The sequence below is a fragment of the Melozone crissalis genome, unplaced genomic scaffold, assembly GCF_028551555.1.
Source record: "Melozone crissalis strain CALT ecotype California unplaced genomic scaffold, PUWL_Pcris_2 ptg000013l_1, whole genome shotgun sequence".
Taxonomy (NCBI): domain Eukaryota; kingdom Metazoa; phylum Chordata; class Aves; order Passeriformes; family Passerellidae; genus Melozone; species Melozone crissalis.
Genome location: NW_026535791.1, coordinates 55,153,661 through 55,174,741, shown reverse-complemented (window position 1 = coordinate 55,174,741; position 21,081 = coordinate 55,153,661). Strand labels below are relative to the sequence as shown.

The 21,081-nt window shown below is 44.6% G+C and overlaps 1 protein-coding gene across 3 annotated transcripts in view; it reads right to left on the bottom strand.

Moving 5' to 3' along the window:
- TBL1X (transducin beta like 1 X-linked) overlaps positions 1-21,081 on the bottom strand; it is a 244,390-nt gene that overhangs the window by 182,183 nt on the left and 41,126 nt on the right. For 2 of the 3 annotated variants that reach the window (XM_054271691.1, XM_054271694.1), the window contains exon 1: positions 14,613-14,902. The exons of the other annotated variant lie outside the window; for it this stretch is intronic. The gene's annotated coding sequence lies outside the window, so the exon portion shown is untranslated. Of the gene's footprint in view, positions 1-14,612; positions 14,903-21,081 lie in introns of those variants that run through there. 3 annotated transcript variants of the gene reach the window in all.

The window sequence follows — 21,081 nt, the reverse complement described above, 5'->3', positions numbered from 1 at the left end:
TCGAAAAATTAACCCAACTGTTTTGCTATGTCAACAATGCAAATTTGTAACATTGATTTTGGTTGTTAAAGACTTGTTACCAGCAAAATAGGATGAAAATCAAACATTTAAATGCATGTCTAAATCTTCATTTCATAGGTTCTGTGGCTTGAAATTAATGGTCAATATTTAAACAGCCTACAGTATGCTTCACACAGTCCAATATTCTCAACCTACACAAAAATAGAAAAAAATGAGAAGTCTAAGCTACTTAGACTTCACTGTGGACCAGAACAGTACATCACATTTTGTTCTTCACATCAAATTACTTCCAATAAATACCTTACACTAAATTCTCAACCAGCTTAACAACACTTCTAAGCTAGAGAAAAAAGAAGAAACCTCCAAGCCAGTGTAATTTGCATGTAATTCTTACATAATGCAGTTCATCATTTGATATTGCTGATTTCTACATATTTATACACATAATTAATAAGTAAATCTGTCTAATTTTAAGAAGCATTTGGGTCTTTATTTTTTATTAGATCATTATACCACATATTGCTTATTTAAAGAAGAACAAGATTTCCAGTTTCTACTATCTCAACCACAAAACAAGTTCTCATGGTTTTTTAGTTCAGAAATATTTGTAACAAACAGTAAACAGAATCACTACTACAGTAATAGTACTTCTTCTCACTGCATCAAATGTTACATTAAATGAAACTAAACACATATGGTAAGCAAACTTGGTACCAATTTACAAGAGAGACCCTCTAGCCTCTACACAAACCATGTATCACCTGCACAGTCACCCATACAGTAAATGTGAGAAGCTGCTGCTGAGAATCAATGTCAAGTTTTTCCTTTTCAATAAACTTATGCACATGGGAAAAAATCCACTCATCTGCATACAGACTGACAGTAGTCACTTGCTAGGATCTTTTTCTTTAAAATATTTTTTAACATAACGCTTTATTTAACTTAGGGTAGAAAGATGGAGGTGATCTTTTGCTGTCAGAATGTTATGATGCATCCCTGCACTAAGACAAATTATTTATCCAAGCACTAAGCAGCACCAATTCCTCTGACTTCAACTGGAGCTGCACCTATCCAAGCTTCAGATAAACAAGCCACTTATTTAGCTATTTATATTCAAAAATGTTGGCTTCTAAATCACGAAGCCAGTACACATGCTACAGACACCAATCATTAACAACATAATCAGCATGAGCCATAGCCACTATACAAACAGTCTCGAGTGTCTGTCATAAAAGCACAGAAATAATGAGGTGCAGGTAATGTTCCTGTTTACTTCCATTTAGGTTAAACTCAACAGTCTGATCTTGCCTGACAGCAGCCCCAAAAACCTCTGGCTTTAGATCCAGGTTGCTACAGGATGAGAACAGCACTTTTTTCCTAAAAACACAGTCAAAAGAAACATCAACAGTTTAACCAATTTGCTGGTGATGTAGCTGAAGAAGCCCACAGCTTTTCCAAAAGCAGTTTAATGCCTCTAAATGCAGCTTAGATGGCAGTCACAGCTATGCAAGAGAGTTTTAAGCAATTTGCTGCCTTTGGAAAAAACCCAGCTGTATGGTCTGAATTACCTTTTGCACTGCATGTGTCTAAGACTGAAGGCAGCAGCTGTTACCTCAGTGGGACTGTCTTTTTTGTGTTTGCCACTATGATCTGGTAACATTTCTGGAGGGCAACACGTTCTGTTTACAACAAGAAGTTGGGCCACATCAAGTCCTAGTGACAAAGCAAGTTGCTGGAGTGACAAAGTGGCATTACTGCACCACTTGGAATAAACCAATAATCTCACACATAGCATACAGCTTTAAGAAACCCAAGAAAGCAAGCTTCAGGGAAGGAAATGGCATGTATACAAATATTGATAATAAATAATAATAAACACAAGGTCTGTTCATTACATTATGCAGAACCTGGAAGAAATCATTATTCATCTGCTTGCCTGCTCAGTCTATTTCAGTGCAGGCTACAGGAAATAATTTCCAATACTGGGGGGAAAAAAAAAAAAAAAAAGCCAGGTGGATGGCTTTCTGTATCTGATTTCATCAGGACTCTGAAGTAAGTGCTGGAAACCAGAATGATCAAATGAAAGACTATAAAGCAGATTAAGCCTACCACAAAATAAATTTTAAAAATGCATGTACATACACGCATTACATGGAAATGAGAAAAAGGGAGTCATCCTCAGCTCCTTGACCCAATGGTTACCATGCTGAAAACAGAAAATCTAGTTAGCAAAAATATTTGGATTAGGCAACTTTCCCTTTAGAACAAACTAGCAAGACAAAAGGAGTCAAATTTGTTTTGTCCTTTTATAGGCAACTCTTTGAGAAATTATAGCAATGGTCCTAGCTTCTAGTATTTCTAGAAATGTCATATATTAATTATAAAGTGCAGTTAATATTTTCTTCTTATGCACACACAAAAAAAGGTAAAACAGTTTATTACATTTCAATCTAAGAGATTAACACATTACTATTTACTTTTATTGGCAGTGTGCCCAAATACCCCAGATCTGCAAGACTGATAGTGCAAAGGAAAATATTTCAGGCCTCAAAGAGAGCAGATCTACGGTTGCCTGGAATGTGTAAACAGCCAGAGCCTGTTTCACTTCCCACCCCCACTCTCACCATACACACCTCCTCTACCTCACCCCTCCTAACATTAGCAAGGAGTGCTGCTCTCAAGCACAGGAGAGAACACAAATGTAGTAACATCAAGTAACAAAATTATTGACAGTTTAAGATGCAAGAATTTGGATTTACTGAAATCAGATGTTGCCATATAAATAGCTGTAGTCTAAAAACAAAACCAGTACAGCATAAGACCCTGAAAATAAAGATCAGTTGAGCAGGTTTCCTATTATGACAGACCCGGTAAACACAAACTAAGGGAATCCAAATGCTTCTCTACAGATTATTCTTTGTGCAATTCAGGATCAGACAGATCTGTATTCTATCAGAGAAAATACAGTTCCCAGTCCTACATAAGAGAAGGGACATTTTCATAAATATCTACACAACGTAACCAAACTGATGCCAAAATGTAATGTTGGTATAAGTTATCTTCTGAGAAAACAAGGATCATTACTTGCATAACAATATATACACCCACAAGGCAGTAAGTCATAAAAATAGATATCATCACATCCTAAAGAAGTTTACAATATAATTAGACCATTTTTTAAAACCCTTTAAATTTGTGGACCAATAAAGATACCCTGCACAGTAAAACTGAACAATGACAACAGACTTCCTTCTTTTTTTTAACCTCACAGCTCTCTATAAAAACAATCCTGTGTACTTCAGCAGCTTGCAAGCCATGGTCTGAAACTACAGAATTACAGAACTGGTAAATATTACTGTTGTTATTTACCTAGTAGCTTTCGCCTTCAAAATCAACCAAACCAAAACATGCCAAAAAAAAAAAAAAGGTAACTAACATTGCTGAGAAAAATGGCTGTATATGATGGGAAGCTCATAAAACCCAAATGAATAAAAAGGGAAAACATGGGGGGAAAAAATAAATGTAGTGGTCCATGGTCAAACACTGAAAGGCAGCCTCATGATGTTGTTTACAAATAACAGGTCACACAGCGCTCCCACTTTTCCTTCTATTAATTTCACCGGTTTTATGAACACATTTGGCAAACGTTCAAAAGAACACATCCATAGACTAATGAGGGTAAAATCCTGGCTCAAAGGAGACATGAGCAAATGCTCTGTCAGTAGACTATTTGCAAACAGTTGAAATCAATAATAAATTCAACCTAACCAAATGCAATGCATACAAACAGAAATTAAAAGACTGAGGCAATTGGCAAATACATGAATGATGTTTCAGGCCACAGGGCACACTTTCTCACATACGTTAGCACTTTAAATAGGCTGGCAAGACAGTGGCTCCACTTGAGACACCAGAATGTACCATATGTACTTCCAAAGACAAAAATAACAACTAAGACAATGCTAATAGCATAAGTAGCTAAATATTTCCTTAAGACAGCTATTTGTAGGATGTTTGAGTCATCAAATGAAAAAATGTTAGAAAATGTGTATTTAAGGTGAAAAAACAAATGTCATGATCCTTCTGTGTAATTTTCCTGATCTACTGCAGTCAAACACAGAGCAATCACGCCAGAGAAGAACAGTAAATTAGAACAAAAAAGGTTGACATATTCTCTCCACAGAGGCTATGGTGCATGCAGCCCTTACACAAGACAAGCATCCAGTGCCAGTCCCAAGGTGTCGGGCTTTGGATGTGGTAGGTCACATTTAGCAGAACACTTTTGAGACTACCCATGATCCAGACAGGCCACGAGTCTTGCCAGCCACTGCTAGAGTTTGTTAACCCTTGTGACTTGGCCTTGCCTGAAAAACTAAGGGCACTTCACTGAAAAAAAGCCACAGATTCCAACCATCCACCTGTGCAGGCCACTTTTGAATGTATATGTTTGCAACCAAGTCTCACACTTTATACTGCAAAATATTAAGCCCAGTAAATTTTGACATAGCCCACACAGCTCCTCCACATCTTGAAGAAACCAGGCTCTAAATCTCAACTTCACCTCTGCCATCTAAAGAAACTTCCAAGAACATGGAGAAGATTCAGATAAGAACAGTACCCCCAAAACAGACCATGGAAGTTATGCCATACAAAAAACCCTATTTATGTGGGCTAGGGGAACGGAGAGGGACACTGCAATGTCCACTTCATTACAGGAACACTGCCTGTTGGGACTAAAGCTAAAATCACACTTATCATCTGCTGCTATAAAAAAGGCCCAGAAATGTTTACTTCATCAGTCAAGAATCTGTGCTGCCATCATATAAGGCCTGGCCCCAGAAAGCTCCTGCACATCCGAACACATTTTTGCAACATCAGGCCATAGATACAACAGGCAGTGCTGAATGTTCAGAACACAAATGTATCATCAACTCTGCCCTTGCTGGAGTTAAAGACTGTGTTGCACAGAAAAAAATCCATTAAAATGAAACCTCTTAAATTCCACTGCAAGCCCCAATAGATTTTTTGCTGTGGTGGAGGGAGGTAATTAAAAGAAAGGTTTAAAAACAATTACAAAAAGTTTGAAGAAAAGAAAAAAAAATCAACAAAGACTTGTTCTGAGGCAAACTAATACCCTAAACCCAACTCTGTTAGCCAGGAAACTAACTTACAGATTAACAGAAGATTAACAAATTAAAACAGTCATTACTTCTAACTCTAAACTGAACCCTGAAAGGGAGAAAGAACCTTTTTGTTTCATAATTTTCCTTTGATACTTTGCTATCCTAATGGATAAGCTGATGGAAAAATGGGATTATACTTTATTAAGTACAGCTTAACATTCACATGTTTTAATAAACTAGCAACAAAATAAACTGACAATGTGTTTTGCTGTTTAAAATTCTTCAGAAGCTGTCATTCATAAAGCCTTCCTAGCAATTCTGTAGTACAACATTGCACTATAAGTTGAATGTAAATGATTTACCCAGCTGTGAAAAGGTGTGCCCTATCAATTACCTTGTGTGGTTGTTAAAGAAACAGATTTTCTTTCTTTTCACAGATATATATATTCAAATTTACATTTTAAAAAAGGAAAAATGTTGTCCTTCAAAAGCTCATGGGAAAATGAATACAGGAGCAAACAACTACAAAATCATTCACTGCAATTATCTGAGCACGTTTTAAACAGGTAGAAGATGCAGGTCACTATATTATTTTTAGTAAGAGGAAATTAAATTTCTTTCACACTGGACTCCATGTACACAGACATCTGCTGTGCACAACAAATCTTATCTACAAAGCCATCATTCACTGCCCATGATCAAACTGACAATTTATAATTGCATTTAACATGTTGTCATTAGAGAACACAGAACCCTTCCATGTTTCAAGTGTTTTTTAAAATTTTTTAAACTTATTTTTAAAAGTACATGCTGCTGGTAACATAGTAGATACCATGAAGAATTTATCACTTGGCCTAAGCAAAATTTAAAAGAAAAGATTTAATTCACAGTGAGGCACATACGCATACAAATACGTAAAACATTACAAAAACCAGGCATGCACAAAAAGCCATTTCTGTAACCACAAAATAACATTTTATAAAGTACCCACATATAATACCATTATACTACCATCAAAACACTGAAGAAATGCACAGGAATAAGTGTTTTGAAGACATGCCACCTTAGCCAAGCAAAAAAAACCCCAAAAAACCAAAATAGTTGTCCACCTGATGGTCAGCAGGTTAAAAACAGTGAATCCTAGTTTTGAGGCAGCCTACTCCCACTCATCTTCCTCTTCCTTGTAAACTGCCCAGGAGGGCTTAAGCTACATTCCACACTTTTTTCTAACCTCTACCCAGCACTACCAGACTAGGTAGTAAAGACAGGCTGGTGGTCTCCCAGAAAGTAATTTTCATTCATCAGCAGTGAGGGAAACCATTATGTTAATGCTTTAGTAAATTTGAGCTCTATGTAATCATTAGGTTCTTTCCTTCCACTCCAATACTGCATTTTGGGCCACCCTTTCAGCTTCAGTGGTTTTTTTTCCTCCAAATTCACATCAAATCCTGTGAGAATGAAGCTGGATGAATTTTTATGATACACTGTCATGCACTAATTTTAAACTAATTGGCTCATTTAAATTAACTGATTATGTAAGACATTTACTGATACTAGCAGAAGTATCAGAGCTGAGTGTGTTTGCGTATTTTAGTACAAAACCAGATTCCTCCAAATACAAATTAGCATTGTTACTGAGTTACAACACCAGCAGCCCAAACAAACCCAGTAGAAGTCAAAATGAAAATAAAGGAACCTTGAACAGTTTTCACAGAATGATATAAAATCTGTCCTGTGAACACCCTGCAATGTTACTAAAAATGTACTTGCTTCTGCTCCTTGCTTTCATTTTTTTGAGAACTGGCATAGGAAGGAAGATGTTTTCCTCATCAGAATAATCCTCAGGCATGCCTTTTATCTGTGCCTCCTAGATTACAGTATTTTAGTTTAAAAGTCACCAACTGAAAAAGTCAACTATACAAACTACAGAAGCCCTTACATTAAAAAAGGACAAAACTAAAGCCAAAAAGTAAAAACAAACAAACAACCAACCAACAAAACCACCCAAAAAGTCAAAACAAAACCAAAAAGGAAAGTTAAGATACAAGGAGAGATGTCTGAGTCCACATATTTAGTAGCATTACCAATATCTTCTGAAATATTTAGAAAATATTTAATGTGTTTCAACCAAGTCTATATCCAAATTCTTAGAGGTCTAACTCATGTGTGCATGTAAAATAGGCATGAAAAGGGTTAAAGTTTGTTTTGTGACTGTAAAAAGCAACAGATAAATATCCTTGGAAACTAATCCCCCCAATATGAACCGGCACTGTCTGTGCCTGGATTCCCAGCCCTAACTTGTCAGCAAAGCTCACCCTATCTGTGGAGAACACTATGGAGGAGGGCAATTTTACCTCCATCTCTGTCAAGATCAGGGTTTAAATTTTACTTCTAAGAGCAACCAAAAACCAAATAAAAATAATAATAAAAAAATTTAAAAGGAGGAAAAAATGAAGATAACATAATTCTGATGTTTGAATGCATGTTGCCTCCTGGTCTCAGTCAGAGGTAGGAGCACAGTATGCACTCCTGACCTCTCCGCATCTCAACGAGCACATAATTAAAGGGTGCTGCACCTCTGCCTTCTCCAGAACCTGACATCCAGCCTGGCCCAGCCTACAGTCATTTCACTGGCTCTGCAACACCTCAGGTGCTGCTGACCTGAGCACATCCTAGCTCAGGGTGTGAGAGTCAAGCACTGCCACCACTCTCCAGGGTCAGGGTTACACCTTTTTCCCCAAAACTGCTTTTTGGACTACCTTAAGGCAATCCATGTACGTGTATATATGTGCACATGCATGCACTCGCACACAACAATTAGTGTAGTTCATTTGAAGCAATTAATATTTGTGAAACTGACTCCTGTTCAACAATCCCAGCTGAGACTATGTGCTAACACAAGTCTAATACTAATGGGTCTCTGGACACACACATCTCCTCTGCCAGTAGCAACCAGACTAAAACCATTGATACAATGAACAAGCAACTTGTAGCTGCTAAATGACACTGAAACTGTCGTGTTGTTATAACAATTCCTCATTCTGTTACCAACACACATGAGTTTACAAAAGAAAAAAAATCCATATTTTTACTTCACTTTATAAAAATCTCCTGTATTTATTAACTGCACACTGTGCCAGTCAATTCTTTTGGAAGAACATCTTTCCAATTATTTTGCTGAAGGCTATGGGGTTGTGTTCAAATTAGCACAAACTCAGCAGTGGACACTTCTAAGCATGAAGCACAACAACACTGTATACATGTTAATCACATCAATGCAACTGCTCCCTTTCAGCAGGGCCTCTGTAGCATGACTCTGATTTGGAAATATAAATCATAAATAATTTGCTTCACTCTTGAACCAGAGAATATTCTGCAGGGTCTCTATTCAATGGCAAAGGAATGATGAAGAGCTGATGGTGCTACACAGCAAAATACAGCAGAAGCCAAAGTTTGTCACTGTACATCCAGGGCAGTTTGCTGCCTTCAAAAAGAAGTACAACAAATGCATTAGGCTGCAGAATGACAAAAGGAATCTATCCACCAAAGTAAAATCCTCTTTGTTTTATTGAAGACAATGTCAAAGCATATTTTCCAAGTAATTTAAATGTCTATGGGAAAAATGTTGCTTTTTTGCTCTATCAGTAATTTATTGGAGGTATGGGAAAGTTGTATTTCAATACAAAAAAAAACCCCATAAAATCATGTTACTACATTTTTTCATTTAATAGAGTTATGATTTCATATAACAGAACACCTTCTAATGTCTACACAGTGATAAGAGGTTAAACTGTAACTAAGAATTAGCAGCTGAAATGAAACTTAGGTCAGTAAAAGCAATCACACTTTGAATGGCACTGGAGTGATGTATAGAGCAACTGTTACACCATAATGCAGAACACTGGTCTTGTTCCACCTTCCAGTAGCAAAGGGTCACTCAAACTCCCCAGTTACTTAGATAAGAGTATTTTGATACGCATATATAGAGAATTATTAGACATTGTTAGTACTACTCATCTGCTCAGGAACAGGCCCTAAGTTGTGTCATCTAAGCATCAAGGCACTGTTCATCCACATGTTCAGTGTGCTGGGTAACTTAGCCCAGCAAATGACTAAAGTTCAACACCCAAGCCAAATTGTAGTTATGCAATGCACTTAGCTAAAATATTAAAATAACTGTTTCTTCCTACTACAGTACTATCATCATGATTTTGTACTGCAGGGTTCTTGGCAGAAATTTCCATTGCAACTTCACACAAAATTATGACATTTTAGAAGCACTCCAGTTTAAACAGGACACATATTAATTATTCACACTAACAACAGAGACAGTCAAGAAATGAGGTTAAACATCATGATGCCCCTTTAACTACATAAAGTGGACAGGATTATAAAGATGGAAGCCACATCCTCAGATGCACCCAACTCCAAGCTGCCCCAAAGTATAGAAAGGGACTGGTGGCTGGGACCCCAACAGAAGATAACAGAGGCAATATAGTTTTCTCCTCTCAAACAACAAATGAAGAGATGCAATAACTATTGCTACAGGCCAGTATTTTTATTATCACTTAAAATAAATACAAATACACATAGGAAAAGCAGCTCAAGAAAAGCAGTGTAAAAGGCCTGTGCAGCTTTACCTTCAAAAACTGTCACATACCCATTGTGGAGTTAAACATGCTTTTGGTTAAACTAGCAGAAGCAAATTTATATTTCTACAGAATTATTAAACATTAGTAACTATAATTTATAAATCTCTGTCTAGGACAAAATCTCTACACATGAAGACAATTGGCAAGAAACAATGATGTTTCCTTAACGAACAACCTCCTTTGACTGCTTCTAGCTTTTACACTGCCCTCACTTTGGGGGACTTCCTGTGACTGTAAGACAAAACACTATCAGTCATCCTTAAATGAAATTCCATTATATTAATGATCAGAGAGCAACAAACAAAAAATCCTTTAAAATATTCTCTTGTACACTGAAGAAAAATAACCTAAATTGTACTTTTCACCTTTGTATGCTTGTTTCAGTGTCATTAAAATGACAGATTTTGCACTGACAGGAAGGCTGCTATTCCTATGTACAGCCGTAGTTCCAATGTTTTTGTTTAATTTCAACCAACTTGTCCAAGTAGGCCATTTGGTAGAAACCTATAAATGGCACCCAGGGGGTCTGGGTTCTTGCTGTAAAGAGGTCAGCTATTTCCTCCTAACTAAAAATAGGCAAGATGAGGGAGGGGAAGAGGGAGTGCAGCTTTAATTTAGCAGCTGAAAAAAGAGTTTACAAAATTACTTCCATCTTGCCTCATAATGAAGATTATTAAAAAAAAAAAAAAGAGCTGTCCCAAGAGTTACAAAACCTGGATCACTTTATAGGCAGGCTGGTGTGCATAATCTAAAATACCAGGAATTAGAAGAGCAGTAGTAAAGGGAATCCAGGATATGGATCACGTTGTGACGCCCACCCCACTTTGGGCAGAGCACACAGATTTACCAGCAGCAGTGCTGCCAGGTGTTAACAACTGCTCTCTCCTACCAGCTGAGATCACACCGTGGTCCTGCAGATAAAGCACTACAATCAGCTGCCGTTCCCCTGAGTCAGTTTTTTCCAGCATTTTCCCTCCTGGCTTTTTGTTTCCCTCACTTACGTTACAACCTGTTTAGGGTGAGAATCACCATCTATAATATTCCCCAAATGGCCCTGATTTGAATGGGGGCCCCTTGGCACTACTAAAATACAAACTGCATCAGTTTAACACAAGATGAATTCTAGCAGCAGCAAAGAGCAAGGGCTGGCGCACACACCGACCCCGCTACCTGCAGCAATCACCCAGCAACCTAAAGCTAAACCTGGGAGGGCTTTTCCAGCCTCACCTCCACAGTGAACCAACCCAGCACACCGCTCAATCCACTGCTGACTTAGCTCAGCTACTGAGAAATAAGATCCCATCCGCACTGAGAGACATTCTTCTCTACTCCTTCCAAGCAAAGGGATGACAGGCCTTCAACAGCTGCTGCTGCCACAGGACAGCTCTCTGCTCGGGAAGTTCTTCAGGAGCCATGGCACATTACACATACCGAGCAGACAACACGTCTACTTCTGGTCCCTGCCACCACAAAAATGAGAAAAGCCCATCTGACAATCAGTGACAGGACCAAAACAGCATGAAACAGAATCAGGGGAGGTTTAGGTTAGATACCAGGCAAAGGTTTCTCACCCCAAGAGTGGCTGGGCACTGGAACAGGTTCCTCAAGGAAGAGATCACAGCACCAAGTGTGATAAGAGCTCAAAACACAGCGGGATTCTTGGGGCTGTCCTGCACAGAGTCAGGAGCTGGACTCAATCCTGGAGGGCCCCTTCTAACTCAGCATATTCTATGATTTGGTGAAAACTGGGCAAACTGATGGAGCGGAACCTGACAACTCCAGGTGCCCCCTCCCTAGCAATGACTTAGTTTTGCTCCTTAGATACTTATTGCAGAGAATATCTGCAATCATTTAAAGCAGTAACATAACTCACAGCAGTGACATAGCAGAGAACAGTGGAGTCATCTTAATCAGATGGGTGGGGGGAGATGTATTCAGATGCCAACTTATCTCCTGAGGGCTTTTTTATGTCCTAAGAAACCTGGACAGTTGTGCAGTTGCCAGTCTTCACACGTGTGTGTAATTTTTAATCCTCTTTGCTTCTGAGACACGCTTTTTCATCTTAGGGGGTGAAAAAAACAACCTTAGAATCACAGAATATACTGAGTTGAAAGGGGCCCATAAGGATCATCAAGTTCAAGTCCTGTCCCTGCACAGGACATCCCAAGAATTACACCATGTTCTCAAGAGCATTTTCCAAATGCTTCTTGAACCCTATCAGGCTTGGTGCTGTGATCTCTTCCCTGGGGAGCCTGTTCCAGGGCCCAACCACCCTCTGAGTGGAGAGTTTTTTCTTAACACCCAACCTAAACTTGCCCACACACAGCTGCAGGCCATTTCCTCGGGTCCAGTCACTGGTCACCACAGAGAAGTGTGTCTGCCCTTCTGCTTCGTGAGGAAGCTGTGGACTGCAATAAGGTCTGCACTCAGTCTCCTTAAAAATGAACAAGCCAAGGGACTTCAGCCACTCCTCATTCATAGGGCTTCCTCTCAAGGCCATTCACACCTTCATGATCCTCCTTTGCAGACTCTTTGACAGCTGAATGTCTTTTGTATATTGCAGCACCCAAAACTGCCCCCAGCACTCGAGGTGAGGCCACCCCAGCTCAGAGCAGAGCAGGACAATCCCCTCCCTTGCCCAGCTGGCCGTGCTGTCCCTGATGCCCCCAGGACAGGGCTGGCTCTCCTGGCTGCCAGGGCACTGCTGGCTCATGTTCAACTTGCCATCGACCAGGACCCCCAGGTCCCTCTCCTGGCACTGCTTTCCAGCCTCTCCTTCCCCAGTCTGTACATGCAGGATTGCCCTGCCCCTGGTTATTGCATAGCTCACTGAACGTGTTATACACTGAGACAACTACAGCAGCTCGGCTCAAATCTGCCCGGTTTTTACCATTATTACATATAGCACAAGAGAGCTTTAACGCATTTTTAATGTGATAGCATCCTCCCCCTCTTGCTTTCCTTTTTCCTCCCACCTCCTCTACAAATCTTCTGTGGGAAACCTTCCCTGTTTTACTATTGCTGTCGTTGAGATGTTGCAATTATTATCTGTAATTGTTTAAAAAAAAAGCCAAACAAAAAAACCAACAATGCCAAAACACACACTAGGACAAATCTGGCTCTCCTTGCCAACAACATCTGCTATCACAGAATGTATATATTTAATTTAAAACCTGCCCAATGCCCCTGTACATGAGAGAACACTGACTGCAGGACGGGGAGAGGCCTAAACCCAGTACGTGCAGTCACATGGTGCACAAGGTAGATGATGTTAAACCTTATACATCCACACGAGTAGTCTTGGTTAAAAGACCACAAATAAATGGGGTAAGGAAGAAAGACATGACATTTTATTTGTCAAGATTAAGGACCTCGTATTTATTACCTACAATCAGATCTCCCTCTGGCACAACAAGTTTATTTTCATACTATTAGCCTAAAACACTAATCCGGAAATTTTAATTTTACACTCCATTTTATTTCAAATCATCAGTCTTTTCAATGGAATATTTTGGGTTTCTGCAAGATTATGCTGCAATATTTTGTGTTTTTGGAGGAGGCGGTGGGTGAGCCCCGCCGAGCAGCCCGCCTCCCCTCCCCCAGCGCACACATCCACATCCACACCGCCAGGCTCGTGCGTCAGGCAGGAGAAACGCCGTACGAATCCTCGTGGAGAACAGCACAGAGGCATGTTAAGGCACCACATAAAGGGCAGCCTTTATTCCGTCTAAACGCCGACTTTGAGGAATTAATGTGCGAGCCGAACTTTCAGGGTGTGGCTTGGTGTTTTTGCCCCTTGTTGCGCCGCGCAGGATGCCTGCCCAGAGCCCAGCAACACACCATAAGTAGGTCAAGGGTCACTCGCTTTACACCGCATCGCACCGACACTGAGCCGCGCACCGAACCCATCTCTCAGCCCCACCGCCGGGGCTGAACGCGCACCGCAAAATGGGGACCGAGCCCGGCCCGCTGACAGCGCCGGGGGCAGGGCGCCCGCCGGCCCCGCCGCCCCGGGGCTGGGCTCGCCGGCCCGGGACGTGCAACAGGTCGGCGGCCCCGCAGCTGCGGCCCCGAGGGGCTCCCCGCAGCCCGGCCCCACCGGCGGCCGCGGCGCTGGCAGCGGGGCCGGGGGCAGCGCGGCTCGGGGGGCTGGGCCCGGGGCGGGGGGCGAGCAGCGAACTTGTTTACCTACTTGGAAGTAAACTTCGGTGTAAGGGAGCGACCGGCCCCTCCGCCCGCTGCTGATTCAAGCCCTGGCGATGAATGGGATCCCCTCCCCCACCCAGGCTCTGCAAACTCCACACTGGAGCGTGAATACCTCGCATTTCTCTCCCCCCCTCCCCGAGCATTTATTTAGTCTTTTAATAAACCCCCATACATTAAAATACTGTCTCAGAAGTAGGGAGAAACTGCCCCCCTCCCCTCTCCCACGCCCTGGGGTCGCTCTGCCCGGGGGCAGCTGCAAAACACCCGCCACGGGTACGGCAGCCCCACACACACACAGCCCCTCGGCCCAGAGAAAACACCCCCAAAACCCCCAAACAGAGCCCAAAACGTCCGGGCTGAGAAAACTTCGTCATAACAAGCGGCGGTTGAGCGACCCCCTCCCCCCCGGGCGGGTCAGGCTGCAGAGGGGACGCCGGGGGGCAGCGGGCCCCGGGCTGGGCTGGGCTCGGGGGGCTGCGCCGGGAAGGACAAGCGTAAAAAAGGGGGAAATTAAAAAAAAATAAATAATAGTAATAATAATAAAAAAAGACGGGGGAAAAAGAAACCACAACAGGGTCCCCGGGATGAATAATCCGCCTCGGGAACTCACCTCGCGGCGCAGCGGGCGTTAAAGGCACAGCTCCCGCTCCCGCGGGCGGGGAGAGCCCCAACTTCTGCGGGGGGCGGCGGCGCTGCTGCTGGCGGAGACTTTCCCTCACTTGCCGCGCATGGTGCAACTCCTCTTCCCCCGGGGTCCCGGCCAGCCTGCCAGGAGGCTGCGAATCCCCCCTCGCCGCCGCCGCACACGCCTCCTCCCCCCCCTCCGCGCGCACGGGCGGCACAAGGAAGTCCCGGAGAGTGGGATGGGGGAAACGGAAAGTTTTGGGGCGGAATGGCGGTGAGGGGGGGCTGGCGGGGCCGGTGCGGACGCGCGGCGGCGGCGGGAGCAGCGCCGAGGGGGAGCCACAGCCGCGCCCGGGGCCGCCGCCGCCGGGCGGGAGCGAGGGAGGGGACGGCGGGGGAGGGGGCGCACCGGGAGGGCCGGGGCGGCTGGGGGGCGAACCGGCCGCGCCCTCCCCCACCTGCGTCGGTCCCGCACGCCGGGACGCGCGGCTCGAGGAGGCGCCGCCGCCAACGCCCCCGGGGATGCCCCGGGGTGCCGCCAGCCCTCGCCCCGCCTGTGGTTATGTTGTGCTTTGACACCCCCCCCGCAACTGAAACCCGGTGACAAACCAGGCACACAGACACACGGAGGGCGGTCCTCCCCTCCCCCGCGGGCAGCGCCGCGTTCCCCGGTGCCGGCCCGGCGCGCGGTGCCCGCGGCCGCCCTCCGTGCCCCGCACGCTCGGCCCCGCGGCCGGCCTGGCCAAACTCCAGCGGCCCGCGCAGGGCCCCGCGGGGCGCGCTCCGGCGCCCGGGACGCGGCCGCTCGTCCCGCGCAGCGGCGCGGACGGACCGCCCGGGCGGCGCTGCGGGAGCGCGCGCCCCGCGCCGGCACCGCTGCCCCGGTGCGGGGCGGGCGGCGGTGCCCAGTCAGCGCCCCGGGGCGCGGGGGCCGGGCGGGCTGTGAATCAGCACAAACGGGCTTTATCGCATCTCGCTGGAGCTCGACACCCGCGGGCGGCAGCGCCGCGACTCTTTAGCCTCCAGCGCGCCCGTCCCACGCGTGTCCCCGTGTCCCGCCCGTGTCCCCCCCACCCCGGGCGGATGATGCAACGCGGCTCCATGTGCTTCCCCTCCCCCGCCCGGCTCCGGTTTTTTGCGCCTGGCGGGTCACCCGGCGGCTGATTGATTCTCCTTTCGCGCTGCGCCGTCACCCGGCGCTGGAAGGTAAATAACAAGCTGACATCATTACCGCGCTCCGCAGGGCCCCGCGCCGCCGCCGCTACCGCACCGCCGCGAGTAGCTGCGCACCACCATCCGCCCGCCCTGCCCCCGCCCGGCACGGCACGGCACGGCCCGGCCGCCACCGCACCCCCGCACCACCGCCAGGGGCCCGCCCGCTCGCCCTGGGCCGCCTGGATGCTTTTGGCGGCCTTCTTCCCCCTTCCCCTCCCCCACTCCTCTCCCCATCCCCCCGCCTCATGGGTAATGTCATGCAAATAATAAGATTATCGGGATGTTGCCGGGGTGTCTGCCTCGGTGGGCTCATCACGGTGACAGCCAGACTCAGGCGGCCCCAAAAGTCATATTTATTATTGGAGGTTTTTTCCATGTGACCTTTCCACTCTTTTTTCTCCTTTGGTTTTATTTTGACATTAAAGGGAATTTCATGCTCGTTATACATTTAGCCCAAAGCCTACAAATGTGCTGTCACCCAGTATCCTGATGGAAAAATATGACATCACCCAAGTCAGGACAATGAAGATCATTGCTACATACATTCATATTTGTGTTGAAAGCAGAACTCTCGAAACACTGGGAAATGTTGCGGGCTGATGTGATTCATTTTCGTATGCAGAGCCTCGAGACTGCAGTGCAAGGCCATCTGTGCTCAGACAGACAGGCAGACACGTGTCTCCCTTTCCAAGTAAGCTCCCATTCGCCTTATTTTTCTCCAAACGCAAAATCTACATTACGTTTTTATTACTCGGCAATGTAAACAAACAAAAAACACCCTCCAGATTCAGAGCGAGATGGGCCAAAAATTTAAGCTCCTGCACTTTATTGTTTGCTTGCTTGCTTTTAAAGTGCCGTGGGCTGACAATGAGGTAAACTCATCAGAAATGGTCCTTGGTCAAGACCTGCCTTCCAAGGCGCGGTGGCCCAGCAAGGAAGCTGAGAGCTGTCACCGCTGTGACACGTCCCGTCCCTGTCCCCCTCACTCGGGAGGTGGCTCAGCATGGCCGGGAGGGCTGAGGGGGCAGCGGGACAGCGCCATGCCCGGAGCCGCAGCACTGCAGGTCTGTCCTGGCAGCCCTCCCAGGCCTGTGCTGGGCTTTCCGCTGCCGAGGAGCAGCACACGCTCATCCTGCGCTGCCTGGCCTGGACCTACCGCAGTGTTCCAGCCCCCAGCCGGGAAAGGCCCCGTGTCCCGGCCGGGCTCTCGGACAGCCGGGCCCAGCCCGGCCAGGCCTGGCCACACGCTCTGCTGAGCGGGCAGGGGCACAGAGGCGGGCAAGGAAAGCTTGGTGGGCCACCGAAAGCATTGTGATGGCGAGGAAATTAAATTGCAACACCACACGGATATAAGGAAATTACTTTTCCTCTTTTCTGACTGGGCACAGCCGCCGCTGCCTGTGTCTGGGGGAGTTTCAGTCATCCCTGCAGGGAGCAGGACAAGCCGGGGCTGCACGGCCTGCCCCCCACTTTGCCAGCCGAGGCTGTGGGCAGCCCGGAGCCCTGGTGTCTGCAGCTGTGCCTGGGAAGCCAGGCAGCACCCCCGGATGGGGTTAATGTTGACTGTAATCCTTGCCGAGAACTTCAAGTGAAGGTTATCGGGGAAGGCGCTTTTTTTCAGGCTGTGCTTGGCTAAGAGGAGCTACACAGACCCATGATAAAGACTTGGGTTTTTTCCATGTAAAACAAAATAAAAAAATCCCCAACTATAAAGTGGCGGGAGAGTAAAGGATAGAAGAGTGAATCACTACTCTGGCCATTGCAATAATTTTGGCCTTGGTGTAAGAGAAGACTCCAAAGTGAGCATGTATAAAGAAATCACCGGTTTTTTTAAGAGCCTTGTTTTTCAGCTTCATGACTCGTGTCGCTGCAATGGTTATCAGCAGCAGTGCCACAGCCCTGCAGCTCCAAATGAAGGGAGCCAGAGCTGAGCTTTCTTACCCTCATTAAAATGGAAACCCTAACCTGAAACAATCAAAGTCAAGGGCCAGCAGGGTTGGCCTACTGGGGAGATAATGGGATCACAAGGCAAAATATTTTGTATTTTACGAGATGAAACCTGTTGTTATTTTTCTAGTGCTTCATCATCTTGTATTGCACTGGTAACTGTTTCTATGTTTTCCTCTCATCCTATGTTTTCCATTTTCCAAATAAAAGTAAGTTCTCTTGAAAAAGTGAATAATTACAAAGTAAATAATTGTTTCTTCTGTTACATTACTTCTGTTAAATAATTCTTGCAAAAAAAAGAAAAAAAAAAGGCTCCTGAAATGCAGATTAATTATTTAGTCCTGTTATGGACTGAAAAAAAGTACCTGCTGCTAATTTAAGTTTTTAAGACAAACTCATATGCAAACTTCAGGTACAATAGTGAAAACTGAACTTGAACAGATATCCCCACACTACTGGGACAGAGGGGCACTATTCCATTCTCACATTGCAGGAGGTGGATATTCTATACATGGAAATGTGACATGGTAGGCCCTTGCTCTGTCACACTTAAAAATATGTTAAACCTCACCCTTCCTATTATGAGGTGTCCTGCCAAACTATTGGGGGAGTGAAAGTAAAGACTTTTGGCATATTATTATTACTATTTAGCACTTCTGTAGCAGCAAGCTTTGACTTCTATTTTGTGAGCATCCTTACAATATTTGATATTCTTCAGGTGAATGTTCTGATGGAGTCACTCAAGTGAGTAACTGCTTTGCAGCACCAAAAAATGGTTTCTCATTTAGTCACTTGTTAATACCAAGAGTTTCAATTTTAGAAGGAAATTCTGATTGACTAAGATATTTTCAGGAATTGAGACCATCTCTCTTTGGTTTTTTTTCTTCACTTATTGCTTCATTGATATATTTGGATTAGACTGAAAGATCATGACCACTTATGCAAGTAGACCTCTTGAGTAAAACAGTATTATCAGGAATAAAAAAGTAAAGTGGAAGGCCTTGTTTCAAAGTTTCTGGAAGATAAAACTGTCAAAACTTTTTTGATTTTGCAAAGGAAGCATGGTCTGATCCTTTTTCTATCATATTCCTCTTCTACAGATTGATTCATGTGGCCTGTAATACCTGCACCTTGTAGTGGTCATTTTTATTCCACCATTGAGATGTGAAGATTTCGATTCCTCAGGCTTTAACAGGAATTCAGTCTAAGCTAATAACCTCTGATAAGAATTTTGAGGCGGTTACTCTGTTGCAGAGGTTGCAAAGAGGGATGCACTATTCATAGTTTGTACAGATATGTACAAACAGTGCACACCTACTGCTGAGGAACACTGTGTATTAGGTAGGCATCACACCAAATATGGTTTTGCTTCTTTCTATAAGATCATAAGAACAGATTTGGAATTAGATTTTCCAAAAATCTACATAAGTTACAGCAACACTCCTATCTACTATATGGAAGATATTTAGTATGTTGAACATGTACTTGTTATTACTTAAGGTAAAATAAATCAGAAACTTTGATGTATGTAATCTACACTCCTCTGATCTACTTAGTGGGCTGACACGAAAGGCTGAGCTAGCAGTATGGGTCCCTTAGGATCCTCAGATGGAACAGAGATTTTTTATGTTGCTCTAATTTACTCTTAGAGCCAGTTTGGCCTCCTGCCAGTCTGGAATAGAAAGAAGAGAGGGGTGATGATCTCTTTTCTTGTCTTTCCTCATCCATGCAGTGTTGCATGGCCCCAGCTGTGCTGAATTAATGTCTGGGACAGTTTATCATTTCAAACCTTTTTTTCCTCCCATGAAAGGTTTTAGAAGAGAAAGTAGTTCTACCTAGGAGCTGGCTGCAAGAGAGTGAAACACCTATAGAGTGAACAGGATCAGTTCTGTGCAGAGAAGCCAGACTCAGCAGGAGGTTGTGCCGTGGATGTGAGAGGTGTTAACAATGCACCACCCCTAGCTGCTCAGGGTTTCTGAGGGTGTATGGATTCTGAGTGTTGTGAGAGTGCTGTCAGATGTCTCCCCTGGTCCTGTGAGGATTATCTGAGCCTCTGAGGCCAGCAGCAGCAGCAGCTCTGCTCACACTTCTCAAAGTGGCTAAAGTGAGGTGGGAACTAGGAGTCTACCCTTGGGAAGGCCTAATCTTCCTGAAGAATTCCTGTTGGTCCCCAGGGGAGACTTTGTCAGGACAAGCCCCAGGGGAGAGCCCAATCCCTCTCATGAGGAGGGTGCATGCAGAGGAGCAAACAAACAAGACACAGACATGTCTGTGGGCAGTGGACAGGATGAAACAGGGATGTAAGGGCCAAGTGTCTGCATTGCACCAACATCAGCATCCAGGTGTCTCCTGGGGCTGTCCAGCCAGAGGCTGGTCCTGCCTGACAGGAGCACCCTGGACATGCTCTCAAAGTGCACTGGTTGGGCTGGTTTCACCCAAAGAGAAGGCAGTTCTCATGCTCAGAAACTGCTCTGGTCTGTGTCCCAAAGCTCAGCATGGGGAGAGGGTTGGGGTGATCAGTTTCAGAAGTGAACTCCTGTTTTAGACTGAGAGTGGTGTAGATGCAGCCTGTGACAGTTCCCTGTTTATATTGACATTGCATTGTATAATATTTTACACTTTAGAAGGTTTCACTAATTCACTAGGATTACTCAGGATTTAAAGCATGATTCACTGTTGCAAAATGTAAGACATATGGATTGCTTCCCTTGCCAAATGCAAAATTTTTGGTTCAAGAATTCTAAAATAGTTTTTCTTTACACAATCTCTATGGCTACTGAAACACACAAGGTATGCTGTATCATTTCTAGATGCAAGCTGCCCTTTTTGGGGAGCAGTGAATAGAGAGGAAAAGGCTTCTGAAGAAATTCATCTATGTGATGGTAATGCTGGAAGAAAATTAACCTCGTGTGGTGCAGTGGCCCAAGAGCTGCTGTAATATTGGGCACACAGAAATGGACGTGTCAGGAAGGAGAGCAGAGTCTGAACAATCTCTGCTTGGCACTGGGGGTGTGCTGTCTGCTAAAGCAGTCCCATTCAATTATCTGCACTTCAGGAAGGATGATGGAGGAGCTACAGAGTACTGATAAAGACAAAAGGATTGTCTTATTTTTAAAGAAGTGATCCATTTAACTTATCAATGAAGTAACTCAGCTCTCTGGAAGAGTAAACAGGAAGGAAAAGAGCTATCAGAGAACTTCTCAGTCAATCCCACAAACACAGGAAGATCTAGAGCTCAAAGTTACAGGCAAGAAGCAGGTTTTTAAGGAAATCAACCAATGAAGCAGCTGGTG